General features: G+C 53.3%; 1 long non-coding RNA gene across 1 annotated transcript; it reads right to left on the reverse strand.

Moving 5' to 3' along the window:
* Positions 1 to 1,214: 1,214 nt before the first annotated feature.
* Positions 1,215 to 8,870, reverse strand: LOC117308317 (uncharacterized). The gene is made up of 4 exons (XR_004522285.2): positions 8,504 to 8,870; positions 6,875 to 6,939; positions 2,286 to 2,351; positions 1,215 to 2,177 (listed from the first exon to the last, which is right to left on the reverse strand). It is a non-coding gene; the product is annotated as an uncharacterized lncRNA (long non-coding RNA).
* Between the last annotated feature and the right edge of the window lie 4,364 nt (positions 8,871 to 13,234).

Raw genomic sequence — 13,234 nt, forward strand, 5'->3', positions numbered from 1 at the left:
CACTAACTCTCACGGGGTACACGGATTGGGGTAAAGGCTTACCAGGACCCAGGGCTGGAACAAAGGTCTCTGACACTGTGGGGAGAACACGGGAGATGAAATCTCTGGCGCTCACATTTGCCACCTGTGAAAAGAGGGCTGGATTGATCTCTGGTTTCCAGCTTGGCTCTGTGCTCTCAGGGCCCACAGTTGGGGTCAATGTCAAGCCCATAGGTCTCCAGGCCCATCTTTTCTAATTCACCCAGACCACCTTCCTTTCAGTCATTGGGGGTCCACAGAAGACTCTCTTTGAAAGAGTTTCAGGGACTGCTAAGGCTCAGGTATGTGAAAGCCCCTGACTTGTTTATGTTCAAATGTCCTGGCAGCTCAGGACATCCGGGACGGAGATGGCTCTCCACACCCCTGCCCATGAAGACCCTCCTCATCCCTGCCTGGGTCACGGTTGGCTCACCTGCCCGGCAGGGGGTGACTGGACAGGAGAAGTGACCCCACCCCATCCCCAGCCAGCTGGAGCCCGAGGCCTTGGATGCCGGCTCCGTTGGCAGTTAAAGTCCCCTTGGTTGTCTAATTTAATCACAGCTGTGTGCACAGTGACTCTATAAATAATTTTTAGTGCGACGTAACCATTATTTCACTAATTGCTTCACGCGCACCCCTGGCCTGTGCAATAAATTAAAGTTTGCTGAGTCAGCATCTTTGGCCGACGCTACTTTGGAGCTTGGGAAGTGCAGCCCAACAACTGGGCTTTCCCACCCAGCCTCAACCCAGCACCCTAAGGGGAGGGTGCAGTTCCCACGAAGGGGACCAGGGTGGAAGGAATGAAGAGGAATGAGGAGAAAGAGGCTAGTAAGCGTTGCCATGTACAGTTGCACAGGTTGTAACCTACACAAGGATAGTTGGCCAAGGAAGCAAGTTGCGGCTAAAATTCAGTCCATGCAATGCTTTATCCATCCATGCGCCCTCATGTGGAATTCTGTGGATCCAGGAGAAGGAGGCACCTTTCTGTAATCTGTACAAAGGCACTGCATGGACAAGTAGACCTAAATAACACCCACCCAGCAGGCTGTCAGGGCCGCCCCTGTCAGAGGGGAAGCAAAGTGGCACATGCCCTAAGGACGCCTCTCATGTGCGTGGAGACCTGGATTGTAGGTCTGACGCTGAGTGACCTTGGGCAAGTCACGTCCCCTCTCCTGGGTTATAATGTTTCCACAGTTTACCAAGTGCTAATCGCATCTAAGGCTTGGCTTCAAACCCAAGTAACTGGCTCTAGACACTGTGCTCTTTCCGCTGCCCTGTTCCTAATTCCCAAGTTAGTAGGCGTGGCTTGAAAAAAAACTGTTCACGTGGTTAAGCACGTTTGGGAAGCATCGTGTTAAGCAGGGTTCTTTTCTGCAGGACTTTCCAGGGTGTGCCAAAGCAGTGTGACTCTCAGAGAGGGTGGGAGATGTGTAGCTTTTCTGAACGCATCTGGCTATGGAAACCTTTATTTTAGGACTCTTGTTCAGGCTGGGATCCTGGTGCAAATCTCTGGACTTTTATTTATGTATTTATTTTTGGCCGTGCTGCACAGCTTGCAGGAGCTTAGTTCCCCGACCAAGGATCGAACCTGCCCTGGAAGCAGGACCACCAGGGAATTCCCAGTATCTGGGCTTATTAACGAGTGGCTTTCATCCCTGAGGGCAGAGAAGTCTTCTATTCCTGCCCTGCTCACTGCCCAAGGTGGGCACACAAACCCATGACTCTGAACCCAGGGTGCATCCCGATCTGCGTCTCTGAGCAGAACTGGGTCTTCCCTGTGATTGGTGCAGCCTCGGAAAAGGTCTCTGTGTCCTGAGCCACCAGGCTCCAAGTTCCTCGAGGGCGGAAGTCGTGTCTGCCCATTTACCGCCTTATTGCTGGAGCTTAGCTCAGGGACTGTCTGTTGAGTGGATGAATACCTAAGCGGCTGATCTGAAAAGAGACGGGAGTTGAGATGCCTGGCTTCGTGTCCATCCCGGAATCTCACCGGCTGTGTGACATTTGAGCAGATTGCTTCCCTGAGACCAACGCCGCTTGAGCTCTTGTGTCCCCGTTTGTCAAATATGGATCAAACTCTCAGTCCTGTTCATCCTGAGGTGCTGAAGCGAGGCTCCAATGAAATGATGGATGGGAAAGAGTGCGTTCGAAAGTGTAGACCTCTTGACAAAAAAAGCAGGGGACTATTACCATTGTCTGTCTCATCCTCACCCGGCACAGGGCTGGGGCTGTGATCACGTATTCCGCGGCCCTGCTGATTGAGCGCTTACCTCCACACAGCATCCGCGTCCAGTAATCCTCACCGCAGCACGAGAGGAAGGTACCATCCTTGTTTTCTGAATGAGAAAACTGAGGTTCAGAGCGGTGATGCGCCTTACCCAAAGTCACACAGCTGGATTTGAACCCAGATCTGTTTGACTCCAGAACTTGCCTTTTCTCTCCACTACTGACTTGTTTCCTCTGGTAACCTTCCACCATCCTCCCCCTCCCTTTATGGGCAGGGTGATAAAGTGGATTGTTAAGGAATACTAGCAGTAGAGGGGTTAACAGCGACAAAGGCAACCGTTGTGCACCTGGCATTGAGCTGGCTGCTTTAGATCCATCACTTTCCCCATTGAATCCTCACCCCACCCCATTCCGAGATGTGGAGAGGGAGGTGTGGGGCATATATGTGACCTGTTCAACAGTGTGCAATTAAGGAACAAGTGGCCGAAGGCCGGCTGATTCCAGAAGTTTGGTCTTTCCCTGGATTTTCAGGTTGCTGTAAAATCCCTAGTTCTGAATAGCCAGCCACGGTCTGGGAGGGGTGACCCTTCAACAGCTTGACCCCAGGGTCTGACACACCAGGACCCCCGCCCCGCAGTGGCTGCCTTGGGACCTCTTCTCACCCGCCCACCCCCGTGCCTGCCTCCTCAGCCCCGTGGGCCCTGTCCCGTTGTCTAGCACATCTTTATTGCCCGGGAAATACTGAGAAACCATGGCTTCTCCAGGGTTCCCGTTTAACATCCGGGGTGGGGGTGGGGGGACAGCAGGAGGAGGCAGGAAGGCAGGGGGTGAAGTGGCTGCCGACATTCACGAATGATGCTAAGTGGTTGATGCCCAAGCCTCCCTCAGAAAGCTGCCTCTGGAAGGCGGCCTCGGCCATCTCTCACCTCCCCAGTCATCCCAACTGTCAGCCCAGCTGCCATGGGACAGTGATCTCTCCGAGGCCCAGCTTCCCTCCCAGGGTGAGTCCATCACTGCCGGTCACAGCCATGCTCCAGAGTGTGGCATTCAAGGCCCCCCAGATCTGCCTCCAGCCTCCCTGTCTCTCCAGCCTCATCCCTTGCTTGTTCATTTATTTAAAAATATATACTTATTGATTACTTACGTGCCTGGCAGTGTTCTAGGTTCTGAAGATACAGCAGAGAACAGAAGAGATAAAATCCCTGCCCTCCTGGGCGGAACTGACAGTAAGCAAGTTAACAGCTAAATGTGTAATGTCAGGCAGAGAAAGGGGCTTTCAAGAAAACCAAAACCAAAACCAACCAGACTCCTCCGAGGGAGCTACAGACAGAATACAGGGGGGGTCAGTGAAATCAAAGGGCGAAAATTTACATTTTTATTTCACTAAATTCACTGAAATATAGCATTTCTCCTCAATTGAAAGTGTTGGCAACACACTGTAGTATTGGCAATGCCTGTGACTGTCACCAGCAGAAATCAGATCTTTCCTATTACGTTACAGTGGTTGCAGACGTTTCAAAATATCATTGACACTCATCACTGCCTCAAATTCGTGGGAGTTAATGGAGGTGCTGCTAGATCTTGTTATCTAATGTGTTAATACAGATGCACCTATAGTGCTATATCACACATTTGTTTTGTAAATATTTTGAAAACAGCATTTCAATATAATCGGCTTCCTTTGTAATTCTACATATCTTCTATGTATTTAAAAACATTATTCTGGGAAGGGGTCCATAGGCTTCTCCGGAGGCCCAGGGGTCCGTGGCCCCAAATGGGTTAAGTCCTGGAGTAGAGAGTGATGGCGAGGAGAGGGGGGTAGGTAGAAGAGGGGTGGGGCTGGGGGGACGGTCTCTGGGGTAGTGATATATGAGTGGCAACCTGAAGGAGGCAGAGAAGCTGCCACGGGAAGGTTCAGAGTGAAATTCACTCCGGGCCTCGGGGGCAAGAGAAGGGCTCTGCAGTGGGAGGGGGTGCGGATGGAGCAAAGTGACTGATGGTGGGAGAGGACGGGGAGCGCAGGGGCCATGTCAAGGAAGGCTGTGAGGGCCTGGGCGAGGACCTGGGGTTTCATTCCAAGTCAGGCTGCTGCTGGGAGTTAAGCAGGGAGCCATGCATTCTGATTTATGGACGCAGGGGTCACTGTGGATGCTGGGCAGGCAACGGAGCGCTGAGCATGGGGTCAGAGAGGGAGTGGGGAGACCAGGGGCCAGGCTGCTGCAGTCCCCCAGGTGATGACGGTGGCCAGGACCAGGGGCAGGAGAAGTGGGACTATTCGGAGATATTGGAGGCGAGAGTCCACAGGATGTAGGTCGAATGTGCCGTGAGCTTTCACGCCTCTGTGCTTCAGTTTATGCTCTTTTCTGGGATGCGCCTTCCTGCTGTGTCCATTCCCGGGGCCCAGAGTCTCCACCCTGGGCAGGGGTGGCAGGGGCTGTGAGTCGCCTACTCTATCCAGCTCCCTCTTCTTCCTTGCTAATAGATCCCCAATATTATCTGGGGGAGTAACATGCCCATCTTAAAAGCCACACATCCCAGCCTCCTTTGCTGCTAAGGGTTGCCGTGGACATATGATTAGAAGTCATTTGGTGGGGCCTCCAGGAACAGGCTTCCTGTAGGAGGTGGAAGCACCCTTTTGCCCCTCTTCTTCCTCCCTGTAACTTGGATATGATGGTTGGAGCCCCCTCCCCCAACAGTTTTGAGACCACGAGAGAAAGGTCAAGGACATCACAGTGACCTCAACTCTGGTATCCTTGAGGGCTGAACCCCTATAAACTTCTCATCACGAGGAAAAGAAAACCTTTATGGACTCAAACCATTGTAGTTGGATCCCTGTTACTACCAGTCGAACAAGACTCCTCCCTGATACAAGCACAGTCCAACTGCCTATTAAATGTCTCCATTTGAAGAACACGGACCCCTCAGACCGAACGTGTCTGATGCTGGGCCTCCATCCTTCTCTCAAGGAACTCCCTGTTGGGGAACCCAGACATCTGGGTGAAAAGGGAACTAACAGTACAAGAGCGGCACCCATCCATCCACCTAACCATCCATCTACCCACCCAACCATCCATGCATCACCTGTTTGTGTGTTCATCTATCAGACAAACTTTTATCAAGCATCTACCATATACTGGGCCCTGTGCTAGACACAGGAGCTAGAGATGTGACTAATATATTTTATTTGATGCTCATCTGCTTCTATATGAGTGGAATATCTCTGGAAGGATACATCGGAAGCTGGAAACCATGGCTGTCCCCATACAAGGAGACTGCGCAGCAGGAGACATGGGTATTCATTCCTTTTAAACTTTGAATTTTGCATCATGTGTATGTATTCACTATGTAAACATGTTCTAATTAAAAATATATGTACATCTCATCTGGATTTTCAGAATTTGCCTTGCTCCTGAAAGGATTTGCGGCAGCTTACAAGAATACACAGAGATGAATAGATGCGGCTCTGCTGTCAGGGAGCTGACAGTCTCGTGGGGAAGAGAGGCGAGTAAACAATTCTGAAACAGTGTCGCGAGAGGGGTAGAGGGGCACGGGGTGCCACTTACACTGTTTCCAAGGATCCCGGCGGCTGCACTCAGCCATGGCCCCCCAGCAATGACCTGGCACAAGGTCACCTTTGTCTCGCCCCTGGTTGGGCTTGAGGACCAAGATGCCCACCTCTGGATTATATGGCCAGGACTCTCCCCACCCCCACCCTGATCAAGTTTAGGCACTTCTGTGAGCTGACCCCTAAGTCACGGAGCCACACTTGTGTCCATATCCCAGGTCGGGTGCCGGAAAGGCAGCCCATGGTGGGGCAGCAGGGATTCTCCTTGCCGGCCTGTTGCTTGTGCATTTATTCCACGAGCCCCCTGGGCCTGGGGGTGAACGCACAGAGTATGGAGGGAACTTGCCTCCAGGATCCTGATGTCCAGCGTGGCCAGGACCCCTCCCACAGCCCCGGACCTGGAAGTGGGTCTGGGGGCTGAGGGAGGACAAGAGCTGGGATTGCACGGCCAGCCGGGCCAGGGGAGAGATTGAGAGAGAGACCAGTCTGGACGCTTGGAGAACTTGGGTCTTTTCAGAGCAACCCTCTGACATAGAGCAAGAATAACTTTCAACAATAAGACGCTTCTCTCTCCCCCCTCGGCTGTTGCCCAGGCAACGCCAGAGTGCTCAACAAGTGTTTAGTTTTTTAAGAAACCAAATCTCCCTCCCTTTGGTCAGCTACCGCCAGGAAGATGAAGAGGTGGCGAAGGCGCCCCTCGTGGCCCATTGTGTGGGAACCCGGGTCAGCCGCCTGCAGCAGTGACATTTAAATCTGATGCACCATATTATAGATGAACCTGGAGCCGTACTCCTCAATCCCCACCCCAGACTTTTTGCCCATGTGTGGCTCTAGCAGTTTGGGGGAGGGGGAGGTCACAGCAGAGAAGCCGACCTTCACCTGCAAGGCAGTTCACAACTGGCATGGGTTTTGGAAAGGCCATCTGTCCCCAACCCTCTGCATCACCTGTCCCAGGAAAACCCCCGTCAGGCCAGAGACCATCACATCCACGGGGGCAGTGTTTCATCCCCAGAGGCTCTCTGAAAATCCCTGCCTTTGAGTGGCCTTGGCGGAGCACCAGAAGCTCACCTGTTTCATATCTTCCTGCTTGACGGCAGATGGACGCCCATCGTCTCCAGGGTTCCTCCAACAACCTGGGGCGGGGGAGGTTTTTTGTTATCCCAGGTGCAGAGAGTTCTCAAAGAAGGCTACGAGGTGTCAGGTACTTTCAAACAGAAATCCTTACGACCACGCAAGGAGGTAGGTGCTGCCAGGAGCCCATTTTGCCCGAAGTGGAAACTGAGGCTGCAGGGGCCGATGTGACAGCTAGCAGGTATGGCAGGGTTTGGACCCAGTGCTCCAGTGTCTCAGCCCAGACTGCCTTGGTGAGGCTCTGTATTGCATGCAGGGACAGAAGGGCACATCTTTCCTGGCTCCTGGGACTTGGCCAATGTGCTTTTCTGGAGAAGAGATCGGCTCCCCATTTTGCCTCCATGGAAGGCAAGTGATGAGCTTTGGCAACGTGAAGTTCTGGGTCAAGAGTCCTTGAACAAGCCAAAGCGTGGATTGAAAACCTCACTTTTCTCATCTGTATAATGGCAGCGCAGTTGTGAAGAAGACAGTAATAGCAGCGACCCCTAGAGAGAACTTACTATGTGTTCAGCAGGGTTCTAAGTACTTTACATCTATTACTTCATTTAACCATCACAATCACTCCAGACATAGGGAGTATTATATCTCCATTTTCACATGAAGAAATGGAGACCCAGGGAGGTGGAGTCACTGTCCCAAAGACAGAGCTGAACGTTAGAATGAGTCAACATAAACCGGGGGGACAGGCCCTGGCACACAGTAGGTTCAAAGCAGGTGCTGGCTTTCATTTCCCAGGAAGATAAAGAGGGGTTTCTGTCGCCAGGGAAACAAAACATGGGAGAAAGTTAAATTTAGAAAAGCCAAACCAGGTTAGAACAAGCCCCTTATGCAGCTCAGCTGCAAATTCAGGACGGGAAATTGGCTTCAGCCACAACAAAAACCTCGCCCAGGAAGCCTGACACTGGTGAAATGAGAAAGGCTGCGTGGGGGAGGGAGGCCTGCGGCTCAGAGACGGGAGTGTCTGAGACGGGCTCCTCTCCGCCTGGGAGTCCCACACCTGCGACAGGTGGCCCTGCCTGGACACGAGTCCCTGGGGGCCGCGCTGAGTCCCCAGCAGTGACAAGGAACGCAGGCCGATGACAACTGCCACGGTGCGGGATCACATCTCCCAGCTGATCCTTCGCCACAGCCTCCTTGAGCCCTTTCTCTCGGAGGAAACCAGAGGATGTTCATCTGCCCCTTCTCACCTCCACCGGAGAAGGTCTCTGTCCCCTACTCGCCCCCCCAGGCCCTCCATTATTTAGCATTGCTAAATGGAGAGCCAGGAGATGCAGCGACGGGAGTGGGTAACGAACTCCCGCTGGCTTCTTTCACGAGATCACTGCCTTAATTTACAAGGCCTGAGTGAGGCTCATTTCCCCAGTGTGCACTGAATAATTAACTATTAATAAAAGCATTACTGAGTTAACCACGGGGGCATGTTGATTCATGGGGTAGCCCTAGAACGGGATGGAGGCTCTGGCTCAGTGGGGATTCCTCCCAGAGCAAAACACGGCCAGGGGGATGCTGCACCCCCCTCCACCCCGCCATCCCCCGCCAGACCCTTGGTCCCCTGCCCCCACTAACCAGAGGGGCTGAATCCCAGGAGGCAGGTGAGACTGTGCGCATTCCAACCGGAGGGCTGCAGAGCAGAGAAGTGGAAAACGGGGCACTGGGAGGCGTGAGTCTGCAGAGAGGGCTCCTGGCTGCGCTTGGGAGCCAGGGGGGTGAGTGACCTTGGGCAAGTCACTGGCCCCTGGAGCCCATTTCTCCTCTGGAAAGTGGGGCGGCTGGCAACACTGACCTCTCAGGAGTGGACTGCAGGAGCAAAGAAGGATGGGAAAGGAGGTGGTAGATAACCAGATGCTTTTCACTTGTGTGGGATTATCTTTAGGACCTCCCCTCCCCCCACCTGGAGACTGGGGCAATTGTTAAGTGTTAGTGGGGGGAGGGGAGATACCTGCTTGTTCAAGAAGCGATTCCCATCAGGATACCTCCTTGGAACCTGTGGGCTTTTCAAAGGAGAAAACGTCCACTACCCCTCCTCTTACCCAAGCGCACCTGTGGCCAGCCACGGTGAACTAATCCCTACGGTGCTGAAACACACCATCCCCATGTTCGCTCATACCTGGGTCTTTGCATCTGCTCTTGCCCCTGTCTGGTATGCCTATCTCCTTTTGTCTGCCTGGCCAGTCCTATTCAGTCTTCAAGTCTCACTTCAAAGGGGTCAGCTGCCCCTGGGAATCTTTGCTCTCCTCCTGCCCCAGGCAGAACTGGTTGCTCCCTTCTCTCTGCCTCCCATGCATTCTTCTACGTGGCATCCATCCATCCACCCACTCATATTCACTGAGCACCAATAGTGTGCATCTCTGCTCGTGTTTTGAAGTTTTGGCCAAGTCTGGCTTTCCCTAGACTAGTGGTTCTTAATCTTTTGGGGGTCAAGGAACCCTCCCCCAATAAAATGATATATTTTTGCAAGTGCCAGATGTGCCAGATGCTGCTTCCCTCTTCAGGGATCCCTGGTCGTCGCTGAAGCCAGACTGTTGACCCTACGTGTGCTGGATGCTGTGATGGGCTGTTCAGATCGCCCCACTGGGTATGAAAGACTTACTACCCCAGCGTGGCTGGAAGGCAGCCCTCAGCTGTCAGCCCTCTCTGGAGATTGTCTTGATTGGAAGAAAACATGCCTCCTTCCAGGGTAGGCCCAATTCCAAGACAGATCAATGAGGAAGTGCAAAGGCCTGAATTTCTCACCCCAACTTGGGACAACTCTGAAGGGTCATCCCAGCTCCAAAGTTCCCCACGGGGTTGACTGAGGCCTTTGTCGGAACTGCCTCGAAGCTCGACTTCTCCCTCTGCCGAGACCTGCCTCCTTTGCCTCCCTTCCACAGGTGTTTTTCCCAAGACCATATTCTAAACATCTTACACTTTAATCTTTACCTCTGAGTATATTTCCCAGGGGACCCATTAGACTTAAAAGCCCTGCAGAAGTTCCTTGAGGACAGCAACAGCGTCTTCAGGCCTACTGTACCTCCAGCAGCTCTCACTGGGCAGGGCGTGTTGTAGATGCTCCGGAAACATTTACTGAATGCATTTGAATGCATTTGCTCCTGCTTCTCTGTTCTGTCCCTCTGTTGTCCCAGCAGGAGAGTTCTCATCAGACATCCAGGAGAAAAAGATGAACCCTTTGGCAGGATGCCAGCAGGACCAGGGCTGTGGGCCCGCTTCTGGGTACCTAACCATGGGAACAGAGGTCAAGCTAACTGGTTACTACAGAGCAAGGTCAAAGGGGCCTGGCTGATGTTGGTGCTGTGTGGTTAGGGTGGAGGCTCAAGGGGATGGCTGGGAGGCTGGAGGCTGGCAGGGATGGGTGGTGGTGAGGGACAGGCTTTTCTTGTAGAGCAAATCATTTAGAAGTTAGACTGGTCCCCAGAACCCAGAAAAACCCTCACTTTAGTTTCTACTATTGGAAACTCCTTCATGAAACAAATATGTATGAAGTGTCCACCGTCCCAGGCATTGCAGCAGGGATGGTGACCTCAAAAGGCCAGGACCCCAGTGCTTGCTCCTCTCACTTGCTTTGTCTCCCAGGCAAGTTACCTCACCTCCCCACTGCTGGCTGACATTTGCTGAATGGTTATTACTATGTGCCTGGTATGTGCTAACTGCTTATAGACACGATTTCACTTCACCTTCACAACGGCTTCATCAGGAGATATATATATATATAGTCATTCCATCTTTATAAAAAAGGACACAGGTTCAGGGGGGTCAGCGACATGCCCAAGACGCACAGCTCACCTCAGGGCCAAGGGGAGATGTGAACCCAGGTCTAGTGGAGTGCTGAGGCTGTGTTCTTAGGCACTATTGTGCTTAACGTCCACAAGCTTCGTTTCCACAGCTATGAAATAGGCACAAGCAATTCCTACGGCGCTGGGTTGTTAGCGATTACATAACCGACGTGAGAGGCCCAGGAGGTGCCCAGTGAACGTCCACTCTGTTCTCCTCCCCATTTCCTTCGTCCCCTGCGCCTCAACGCTTCCCTGGGCTGGAAGGAATGATGGCCCCATTTGCCGTCTCTCCAAGGACAAATGTCTCCATCCCAGGGCCGGTGGTGTCTGGCACACAGCCAGCGCTCACTGAATGCTGTCGACCCAAAAGGATGATCTGGGCTCTCTGGACTGCAAGGTGGGGATCCCACTCGGTCCATCACTAGTGCCTGATGCAGCAGGCTGTGGCCGGTACCACGAAGACAATTCTCTCGGTGCCACGTAACTGCTCTCAAGCCACTGGAATGTTGAGGTTTTTCTCAGCAGAACGGAGCAGAAACAGATGGAGGTGGTCCCCTGAGCCCTCCTGACAGAGGAGGTACCAGAATTAGGATGAAGGTATTCTAGGTCCAGCCTGATGTCTCAACTTTCTCCCACGGGCAAACCCCAGCTCGTTCTCACCTCCACCACGCCCCCCGACTGCAGACATGCTCATATACTGGGGGCATTAACCTTCCTTCCACTGGAGGCCCCTGGGAGAGGCGGTGGGCATGTAAGCACTTAAAACTCAAACCTGGACGTCAGCACCTCCTCCCCCCCTCCCTCCTCAGCAGAAGCCCTGGAGCTGGAGGCTTCGTGGGGACAGATGCCACAGCCTTGGAGAGACAAGTCACATCCTCAGCTTCCTTCAACCTGTGCAGGCACCGAGTTGCCATGGCGACACTGCAGCCCTGAGACGCAATGGCTGCAGACAGCATGGGTGCTTCCAGGGCTCAAAGCTGGGGGTGATTCTGTCTGGCCCTGGAGGCCAGGCGATTGGGCAGGCTGGGTGGGGGAGGAGGAGAGGGAGCCCTCCTCCAGGCTTGACTGGTAATTGCTGCTAAGTGAGGGGCTGTCATTGAACCCAACATGCAGGTACTGGGGCCCCCCCCGCTCTGCACCCTATAATTACTGCACCAGACAACACCTTGCTCCCTGTGCGAGGAGAGGGAGATGGGGGGGAGAGCAGGCAGGAAGCTCTCATCCACCTGAGCCAGCGGGGCTCTGGCAGCCTCTCCCCACTGCCGGAGCATCCTGCATCCCAAGCAGCCTCTGGCAGGGGCAGGGAGGACCCCGGCTCCTTCCGCCTGCTGGCTCTCCCCAGGTCATCCGGTGTAGAACGCAAGCTTCCTTTAATCCTAGCCTCTGAGCTTGCAGCATCCAAGGGAACCAGGTAAGACACCGCCTCAGGGGAGCCCTGGGTGTCACACCTCCATTTGCAGAAGTCTGCACTGTGAAGCTGAATTGGTAGCAGGAGACCTTGGTTCTAATTCCTCCTGAGCCAGAGGCTCTGGAGACCTCAGGCTAGTCACTGCGCCCTCCTGGGCCTCAGTTTCCCTAGCCGTAAGACTTAGAGTGGGACTCAGTCATTCTTAAGGACTCCTCCACAGCAGGGGCTGGCAAACTCCAGCCGACAAGCTGATCCCTGGTTTTATAAGCAGCTTCCACTGGAACGCAGCCATGCCCTTTCGCTTCTGTATCTCTGTCTGTGGCTGCTTTCCTGCTACAACAGCAGACCTGAGCAGCTGCGACAGGGACCATATGGCCCCCAGATGGAAAATATTTACTATCTGGCCCTTTACAGAGAAAGTTTGCTGACCCACTTCTAAAGTATGAACGCTCTCCTAGGCTTGATGGACTGGGCTGGTGTGGCTCTGATCTGATTAGAACAATTCACAACAAGTCCCTTCCTAGTCTCTCTACTGGAAGACACCAGGGTGGGTCCTCCTCCCACGACCCTTGCCTGAGTTTGGATAGTGGCGGCAGGTCGGGCAGTTTCAGGAGCCGAAGCATGGTGCAATGGCGCCACCTGCTGTGAGTGCCTAAAAGCACTTGTGCCCGGAAGGACCACTGGCCAGCAGCTCTCACAAGGCAGGGGAACAGCTCACAGGAGCAGACCAGGCCTCAGAACCATCGCACATCAGAGCTGGCATCTCACCTCCTCCCTCTCCATTTTATAAAGAGGACTGCAGTCTAGAGGGGTGGTGCGACTTGCCCAAGGTAGGTGAGCAGAAGGCCCAGGTCCCAGAGGCCCATAACCCTTCTGTGTATGGTCCATGGACAAGCACGTAGGCATACAGTCCTGGCCGTGAATCCTAGCACGGCCGCTCGTTTAGGGTCTCGGTCCTGTGGCTGTTAAAGAAATTTCAAAATACATACTTAAATGACATTTAATCTGTTACCAATATTGACTTGACCCTCAGAACAACTCTGAGATAATTATTATCCCCACTTTACAGATGAAAAAACCGTGGTACAGAGAGGTTAATAATTTGCTTAAGGTCACACA

The sequence above is a fragment of the Tursiops truncatus genome, chromosome 15 (genome assembly GCF_011762595.2).
Source record: "Tursiops truncatus isolate mTurTru1 chromosome 15, mTurTru1.mat.Y, whole genome shotgun sequence".
Taxonomy (NCBI): domain Eukaryota; kingdom Metazoa; phylum Chordata; class Mammalia; order Artiodactyla; family Delphinidae; genus Tursiops; species Tursiops truncatus.